The following is a 9,784-nucleotide window of genomic DNA, read 5'->3' on the forward strand; positions in this document are numbered from 1 at the left end:
TCCCATAACCTGTTTTCCATGCTCAAAGCTCTTATTCCTTTCTGTATAGTATAAAAACTCCAGTTATCTGGCCTCTCTTTTGAGTTTCATACTTTGTGTATGGCTCCCGTGTCCATATGCACATGAATACATTTGCACGCCTTTTTTCCTGGTAACTTGTCTTTTGCTATAGAGGTGTCCTAGCTAAGAAATTATGAGAGTTGAGGGAAGAATTAAATTTTTTTTCTCTCCCTCAGAACATTGAGCTTTATCTCTTCCCTTCCCACCAGATTATGGACACAGGTTATGGCGTTGACTCAGCTTTGACCAAGCAGGTGACAATAAAGCCCTACATGGAACAACAGGATTGAAAGAACATGAGCCTTCTTTGTGCCCTTCCTTTGGTTCTCCCTTTGCTGTGACAAGGGGTTCGGTCATCATCTGTGGCACGTGTATCATGCTCTGTAAACCTATATCTTGCTCTCGCCCTATAATCCTATCTTTCTCTCCTCAATAAACACCATTTTTGTGCTTGCCTAACAAATAAAATAAAATAAAATAGAGGAACATGAGTCCATGAATCGCCATTCAGAGGAAGATGCCCTGCTCAACTGGGACCATTGCCCGACCTGATAGGGAAATAACCTTTATTGTTCTTCAACCCACTGTATTTTTGGGTCTCTGTTAAAGCAATTTAGGCTTCATGCCAATTAATTATAAATTATTTGAGGTAGGGGAGAAAAAAAATCCTTTTTCCCTGTACCGTCTTAAGTTCTGTGCCTAAGGACTGGTAAATTAGACTGACAAAGACAGATTAACAGGAGAAAAACAAACAGAAGCTTATTAACGTGTACATCACTGTTACAGGTGGGAACACTCAGTGATGAGTAACTCCCTGAAGTGGTTAGAACTTGGGTTTATGTAGCATCTTAACAAAAGAACACTACATTTTTAGAGAAGTGACAAAACAAAAGAAAAGGACAGTGAACTGTGAGAAGGTACATATACTATATGGGGGAATGAATGGAAGATTGTTATGTAGAAGTTGTTATGTAGATTCCTCTGGCGTTACTTCTGGGATCATAAGGATCTGCAGTTGTCTCCGGAGATTAACTTCTGTTTTTCCTGGGAGAGAAGGGAGAGGTACACCTTGATAAATTTATGTCCAGGTTTTAGGCAAATAGGTGGAGGGTGGAGAGCTTTTTCTGTACCAGCTTCTTTCCAATTTTTGATATCATTTTCTTCCCAGCAGGATTTGATAATTTCTGTGCACTAGTGACCTGTGTTTCCTACTTTTTTCTTCTCCAGAGTTGGAGGTTGGGTAGGGCAGAAAGATTGGGCAGATTAAAAAGTCTTTTAGTTTATAGGTACCTGAACTACAAAAGTCCCAAAAGAACATTATCTATAGTTTCCAGACTTTAAGCTGGATTCAGTAACTGGATGGGACTTTGGATTTCTCCTTTGAGGAAAGGTTGCATTCTACTTGTAGGAAGTAAGATGCACATGGATACATAGATGCCCAGAGTGGTGAGCTCTGGCAGAGACTACTAGTTATCCACCAATATCCATTACCCATTTCTCCAGAGTAGTACAGATACAACTGGGCTCATGGCTGACCTGTTAGGTCATCTTTCCTAGCCTTCCTTATCACTGACATTGTAACTATTCTAGCCAAGGACATGGGAGACATATTTATATATTTGACAGATATCTTTTAGGCATCTATTAAATATTGGGTACTGTGCTAGGCATTAGGAATATAGTGACAAGTAAAATGGACAAGGTCCTTGCCTGTTGAAGTTTATATTCTATGGAATAGGGATTAACTACATGTATTCTGGTCAGATAGTATAACTGGCATAAAGGCTCTATGGTAAGGACAGAAAGTTAAGGCACTAAAGATCAGAGTGGCTCTAGCAGAAGGGGAAAAGTAACATAATGTTTAAGAAACAAACACAGGATAGACCATACAGGACTTATAAACCATGTTAAGATTTTTCTTTTTATACTAAGAGCTATTGAAAGTCATTAGAAATGTTTTAAGTGGACTTGATCATATTTACATTGGAAAGATCACTCTGGCTCTGGGGAACGGATCAGATGTTTGAAGAGAAGCAGTGGTGGATTAAAAAGAAAGACTATAGGGGATATTTTGTTGGTAAAATAGGATTTGGTGAGAAATTGAATATGGGGAGGACGAAGAGAGGTATAATAGATAATTACTAGGTTTCTAGGCTTGAACAATTGAATGGATGATGGTACCATTCACTAAGACAGGGAGTGTTGGAAGAGGACCAGGTTTAAGATGGAATACAGGTGTTAAATAGGCAGTTAGATATATGGATTTATTTAATACTTTACAGTAGAGATCTGGGGTGGAGATGTAAATTTGTGACTTCATATGGTAATTAAACCAAGGCTTTGGGTGTGATTTCCCATGAAAAGAGTATGTAATGAGAAGTAGAGGGACCAAGAAAGGAACTCCAAAATGTAATGGCTGAGTAGAAGATCAAGCCAGAAAATATGACTGAGAAGGAGGAGGAAAACTGAGTAGTAGGAGGAAAACTAGGAGCAGAAGACAATGTTTTCAGAAAGAAGGAAGCCTCCACATGGTTGCATGCAGCTGAAGATATCAATAAGACATCCAGAATGTTCAAAGGATTTAGTGAAGTGGGGGTTTCCTGTGACATTGGTGAGAATTATTTAAATGGAATCATGGGGTGGAAGCCAGGTAAGAGGCACCTGAAAAGTGAGTGACAGAGCACGAAAGGGACATGGTTAGAATACCTGGCTCTGTGAAGGAAGCTGAGGTAGGGCAGAAGCTAAAAGGGAGGTGTGGGGTCTATAATGTTCGTTTATTTGTTTTAATAAGAGGTAGTTGGACATGTTTAAATGGGGATGGGAACTTTCCAGTCAGGAGGGAAAGGTCAAATCCATGACACAGGGAGTTTTCTGAGAGGGTGATGCACTGTCCCCCACCAACATGCTCTCCCTCAGGCCCCTCAGATTACCATAGAAAGGAGATTGCCGTTGCAATAGAAATATGGCTACAGCTGTAGGTGATGCGCTATGTTTGGTAGAAGTAGACTGAGGGAGTTCTGATTCGATTCTTTTATTTTTTTCTAAAGTAGAAAATAAAGCTATTTCCTGAGAGTGGGAAAAGAAGTTCTGTGAGAGTGTGTGTGTGTGTGTGTGTGTGTGTGTTTGGGGAGACAGATATTAATAAGAGGATTCAAGAGACGAGGGAAATACAGAGGAGTATTCCAGGTACTTATCATTGCATTACAGACTGCCTCAAAATTTGGTAGTATAATCGTTCTGTTGTGCTCACAGACACCACAAGCAGGGATTTGCACAGAGCACAGGGGCGAAAGCTTGTCTGTGCCCCGTGGTGTCTGTCTGTCAACAAGAAAGATGGGAAGGCTGAGGGTAACATGACGGCTGGGAGCTGAGATCATCTGGAAGATTCTTCATTCGCATGTCTGGCCATCAGTGCTGGCTTTTTGCTGAGACTCCAGCTGGGTCTGTAAAGTGAAACACCTACCTGGGCTCGGTCCATGCGCCTACTCCTCCTGGCAGTGTGGGGCTGGGCTCTAAGAATGAGTGTCCCAAGACACAGGAAGTGGAAGCTGCTGGTTTCTAAGGTAACTGGCACAGGATCCTCCCTACTGTATTCTGTTGGGCAAAGTGCATTCCAGGGGAGGAAACACAGACCCCACCTCTTACTGGGAAAAGTCTCAAAGAATTTGGGACTATTTAAAAACTGGAAATAGAACAGTTTGGAAGAGGTGTCTTTGGAGAGTAGACAGTTGTGTACAATGTAGAAATGTAGAAGGATTAGTAATAGTCTTATTTTTCATAGCCTTGTCCTATCTATTTTCTGACCTTACAGTGAACCTCTTGGTGTGCCTTGAACTTGCTGTGCCCTCCAGGTGGCTGCTTTTGATGACACTGCCTGTGTGGTGGCTGGAGTCATAAAGTCAGACTTACATGCTCATTCACAGAAATCGGATTGAATACTTAAGACTGGCATATTTGCCTTTCTTCTTTTAACCTCATCCCTCTCTTTTTATTCTTGTTTGATTAATGTTTTATTTATTTTTTGTTGTAGGGCATTGCCAATTTGTTAAGGGACAGAGCCATAAGCAAATACATAACATATGATTTCCCTTCATTCTAGAATCACCTTATCTCTGTCCATGCCTGTTAAAAAGCTTTCAAATCCCACCTCAAATCCCATCACCTCCATGAAGCTTTAATTGCTTTCCTTTTATTGTTTGTTTTTCTTTTTAGATATAGGGTCTCACTTTGTTGCCCAGGCTGGAGTGCAGTGGTGTCATCATAGGTCACTGCAGCCACAAACTCCCAGGCTCAAGTGATCTTCCTGCCTCAGCCTCCTATGTAGCTGGGACTACGGGTGTGTGCCAGCACGCCCGGTTAATTTTTTAAATCATTGCTTTGTAAAGGCTGTGGGTCTCACTATGTTGCCCAGGCTGGTCTCAAACTCCTGGCTTCAAGCAATCCTCCTGCCTTGGCCTCCCAAAGTGCTGTGATTATAGGTGTGAGCCACCATACCTGGCTTGATTTTCCTTTCTGTTGGTGCTTTCAAAGCCCTTGGTTTGAGTTCTCAAGTACTGTTCCTGGACCAGTTGTTCCCAAATTTGTCTGTGCATCATCATCAGCTGCCAATCATTTAAGGGACGCAGATTTCTGCAGCATAGCCCAAACCTACTTGATCATACCTCTTGGGCATACAGTGATCAACACTTACTTAATCATTAATTGATTGACATTTGTATGTCTTTAGGCCCATTAGACTCTTAAGTCCTCAGGATCAGAGACCATGTTTTATTTCATATTCTCTACAGTGCTTAGCACACAGGAGATGTTCAGTACATTTTGTGGAGTTTGTCTTTTCTTGGGATTACTGATTTCTAGAGACTTACCTATGTGCTGTTCTTTTTCTCTTGAATGTCCATCAGACATTGCCTGATTCTGTTCTTTTTTTTTTTAACTTAGCCATTTGGGGCTCGACCATCACAAGCAACTGCCACAACAATCAATGTGTGTTGATGGGATGTATCGTAAGTTCAAGTTAATGAAGCTGTGAAACAGGTTGGGATTTGCTTGCATGTGCGTGCGCTCTTTTAGAGAGTCAGGGGATCTAAGAGGTTTTATATTTTTAAAATGTTAAAGGCAATATTTTTTATTGTCTTCAAGGTGAGAGTGGTACATACCGTGGGAATAAATGGAATTCCCTGTGATTATGTTGGTATGTGTTGGTTTGTTTTCTTTCATTTTTATGGTGGGGTGGGAAAGGAGACAGAAGGATCTTGCAATCCCAGGAAGTCAGCCTAAGCATCGAGTCCCCTGAGACTTTCCTCAATCTGCTTTGTTGAGGCAGCTTAAAACTGCCTGTGGCAACAAGGGGTGATAAATGGACAGTATGGAATTGCAAATTGTTTTGGGTTTCAATCCTGGCTAGTCACTAAACAATTGGATTATAATCTCAATGCAGTGCTTAAAAACAGTTGATTCCAGTTGGCAATAGTTAGTTGATTATGCTGCTAACTGGGTGTGTTATATGTGTGAAGCCATATCTGGGCAGGGCTATTTTCTCACCTGATACCTGTCTAGTGTGACAGGTGTGACAGTTGTAGCCTCAGTCCCTGTCTTTTTTTCTTCCTCTTAAGGACTTTGTTTGTGGCTCCTTTAAATGCCAAGCATTTGTGCTAAAAATAGCTGTTCCATTTTCTTGTGACTCCACCCAGGTTAGCCTGCCTGCTTCCTTTGCTTCCCAGGAGGCCTTATCCACGGGAAGGTTTTGTTAGCAAGCCTTTGTATTATTTCTTCTCCACTCCAACTACGGATGACCCACATTGCTCTTCCTCCGCAGGCTGCAGCATGGTTTTCAGGGCTCCCAAATAGCACAAGTACAATGGATGCCCACGGCTGCGTTCAGCTGCAGCGGCTGGCACGCTGAGGGACTGGGCACCAGAGGAAACATCTCAAGTGGAAAAATGTCACTGCTGAGGGAAGTAGTCTCTTTTAATCTTTTTAAAAGCCTGGGAGACCTTGCTCGTGAGACCAGCATGCAACACCAGGGGAAAGGGAAGCTGAAACAATGGGAGGTCACCAGACAAAGAACAGGAAGAGGCTTGGAAGGAATTTATGGTCTTGATTCTAAGATGCACATTTTTATTTCATGTTTCAATACTGCAGATGTTGAGAAGTATCTCACAATTGCTAGGGCCATTTAATACGGGGTGGGGTGGAGGGGTGGGGTGGTGGGGTGGTGTTTCTTCTCTCCCCTGTTTATCCTTCCAGCCCTGCCCACCTGCTGCCCCACAAAACAAAGCCATTGTTAAAGTGAAGGTATGAAGCTTTCAATGAATTGTGTCTAGATCTGAGGAAAGAACATATTCACCAAGGTTGGGTTTACCCCTTAGCCACGTGAGCTAAGAATTCTAATTTATGAGCACATGGAAGGACTTTTCTTTTATAGCTTTATTGAGGTATTATTGACACATAAAACTGCCCATATTTAATATATACAATTTGATGAGTTTGGACTTCTGAATACAACTGCAATACCGTCACCACAATCAAGGTAATAAAATTGTGTATCACCTCCCAAAGTTTCCTTGTGTCCTTCTGCTTTTGTATGGTGTGTATGTGTATGTGTAGTGTGTGTTAAGAACACTTAACATGACATCTGCCCTCTTAACAAATTTTTAAGTGCATAACATTGTATTGTTAACTATAGGTACTATGTTGTACAGCAGATCTCTAGAACTTATTCCTCTTGTATAACTTTATATTTATATAAGAACAATTCCTATTTTTTCCCTCTCCCTGTCCCCTGGCAGCCACCACTCTGTTTGTATAAGTTTGACTATTTTAGATATCTCATATAAGTGGAATCATGCAGTATTCAAAAAGGAATTTTCTAAGGAAAAGTCTAGTATTCTCTTGGCTTACAAAAACTGAAGTATAAATTCAGACTGTTTGTGGAAAAAGACATGGATACAAAGAGAGGAATGGAAGCATGTTCCTGTTAGTAGGACCAATCACTCCTCGTCCTTTAGATGGGCTCTTACTTGGGTGCCACATTTTAATCAGAAGACTGCTTGGTGGGTCTCCACGTAGCTTTCTACAATATTTCCACATTTCCATGATAGAGGTAGCCTTGTCAACAGGCCCATAATAGTCATTGGTCTTTGTGATTTTCCTTTGCAGGTGCCTCCATTATCCCCTTCCGATGAATCCATTCTTTCCCTCTATTTATTTTTTTGGGGAATCCAGGCAGATAGTATTTTTAAAAAATTTTTCAGAAGGAGAGTTTTAAAATTTTTGGACAGAATTATAATATTCTACTCTTAGGTGTTAATCTTCTCAAAGCTCTCTTAAAAAGGAATCTGAAAGCTGCAACAGATATTTATATATGTGTGTGTGTGTGTGTGTGTGTGTGTACATATATTTACAGGAATATGCTTTTACTCTAGCTACACTTAGAATTACAGGCTTGAGAGAGACTCTGCCTCTTTATGGCATCCATTATATCATATCATTGATTCTCAACCTTGAATATATATTCAAAGGACCCATCTCCTCCTCCTCGCTTTTTTTCCAGGGGAAGAGTTATTTTTGTATATTATATGACAGGGACCACATGTATATACTCTTTTATGCCTGGTTTCTTTCACACAATATAATGTTTGCAAGATTCATCAATGTTGTTGCATGTGGTTGTAGTAGGGCTCCATTTTAGCACTATCCTACAATGTATTCATCCCTTCTACAGTTGGTGGACATTTGGGTGGTTTCCAGTTTTTGGATAATTTGAATGCTGTTATGAACATTCTAGCACATGCATTTTGAAGGTCATGTGTACCCATTTCTATTAGAGGTATACCTGGGAGCCAAACTGATGGGCTATATGATGTGCCTCTGTTGAGGCTAAGTGTATATAAAGTATTTTCTTTAAATGCACATCAGACCACATGACTGACCTGCTAAAACACTCCCTGGCTTTCTCTTACAGTCCGTGTAAACTGTACTCCACACCATAAGGCCCTGGAGGACCAGCCTGTGTCTAATGTTCCAGCTTCATCTCCTGTCACTCTTTGGGCTCAGCCAGGTTTGCCCCCACTCGGTTCTCTTTCCGGGTGTGGGTCTCCTGCTTGTCCTCCCGTTTGCAATATTCATATTGCCAGCCCCTCTCCCCAAGCACAGACCAGCCCACAGTGCTCAACTCCTAACAGGGAGCCACTTTTCATCCTTCAAATGTCACTTTCTCGGAGATTTCTCTGACAAATTTCAAAGTAAATACAGATTTTTATTTCTTATTTATCTGTGTCTTATTCTAGCCTTAAGCTACTTTTTTTTTGAGACAGAGTCTCCTCTGTCCTCCTGGATAGAGTGCAGTGGCATCAGCCTAGCTCACAGCAACCTCAAACTCCTGGGCTCAAGCGATCCTCCTGCCTCAGCCTCCCGAGTAGCTGGGACTACAGGCATGCGCCACCACTCGCAGCTAATTTTTCTATCAACATTTTTAGTCGATATGGGGTCTCACTCTTGCTCAGGCTGGTCTCGAACTCCTGAGCTCAAGCAGTCCTCCTGCCTCGGCCTCCCAGAGTGCTAAGATTACAGGCATGAGCCACCACTCATGGCCTACACTTAAGGTACTTCAAAAAATGGCCGTTTGTATGCCCCACTCCCAGACATCTTGATATAATTCATTGGGAGGGCATCCTGGCCTTGGTATTTTTAAAAGCCTCCTGAGCTAATTATTGTGTTATAGTATGTGTAGTATGTTAGTACATGCATATCATTATAAATAAATATTGGAGACCATTGGATCAACCCATGCAGCACCTTATTTTACATATTAGGACTATGTTACAGAGACTCTGAATTATGTTCACTGTTATACAGCTGGTTACTGCTACAACTGTGACTGCTCCAATTTTGAATTCCATTTCTCTTCCACTGCAAGGCAAACTCTGAGTGCTTCATATTCTGATTATTTGTGCCTGTCTGTCTCTCTCACTGAATTGTAAGTTCATGATCAGCTGGGACTGTGTTCACTTTATCTTTTCATTCTCCATAGCAGCTGTTATATATAATTCCTTGCTCATAGCAGACTGTCAATAAATGTGTTGAGAACAAATAATATAACCATTTAGATCATTTATATGACACCTATATAATATGCTTCACTGAGCTTTTCTGACATTTTTGTACCTTAAGCACTGACATTTCATTATTTCAGAATCTTTTTCTTTGTACATTAAAGGGTTGAATCAATTTTAGAGCCTTGAAATCAAAGAGGTTTGAGGAATCTTGAAAGTACAGAACCCTTTCTGGAGTATTAAATATCAGTACCATAGGGATTATCTTAGTCTATGGCTGGACATATTACTGACCAGTGTCAGAAAATAAAGGGTCTCTTTAATCAGGAAGAATTTCTGGTTATTTCAAGAACTAGAGATTACTATAATATGTACTTGGTGGCATCACCTGACCCATAATATTTGACCCAAATTCAAATGAAAATAATTCTAATTTGTGTTTTATAAACAAGGAAAAGAAAAAAAGCCCAACAAATTCAAACACCCAAAATTCTGTCTTAAATAAATGAGGTAGTTCTGGCTGTAGGAACTACCTATTTTGGGGTTGGGCTCTTTCCAAAGAAAGTGAAAATAAAATTATCAATCAAACCCAAGAAATTTTGTGGCTGGGAACATGCAGTAGGCTACCTACTCTTATCTGGTGAATGGAGGGTGTTTCTAAGAATTAGAGT

The 9,784-nt window shown here is 40.8% G+C and overlaps 1 long non-coding RNA gene across 1 annotated transcript; it reads left to right on the forward strand.

The window, feature by feature from the left end:
- Positions 1-5,067: 5,067 nt before the first annotated feature.
- LOC123637696 lies at positions 5,068-6,228 on the forward strand. Its single transcript, XR_006735028.1, has 3 exons — positions 5,068-5,094; positions 5,200-5,251; positions 5,876-6,228. It is a non-coding gene; the product is annotated as an uncharacterized LOC123637696 (long non-coding RNA).
- Positions 6,229-9,784: the final 3,556 nt, after the last annotated feature.

This window comes from Lemur catta, chromosome 5, assembly GCF_020740605.2.
Source record: "Lemur catta isolate mLemCat1 chromosome 5, mLemCat1.pri, whole genome shotgun sequence".
In the NCBI taxonomy this organism is placed as follows: domain Eukaryota; kingdom Metazoa; phylum Chordata; class Mammalia; order Primates; family Lemuridae; genus Lemur; species Lemur catta.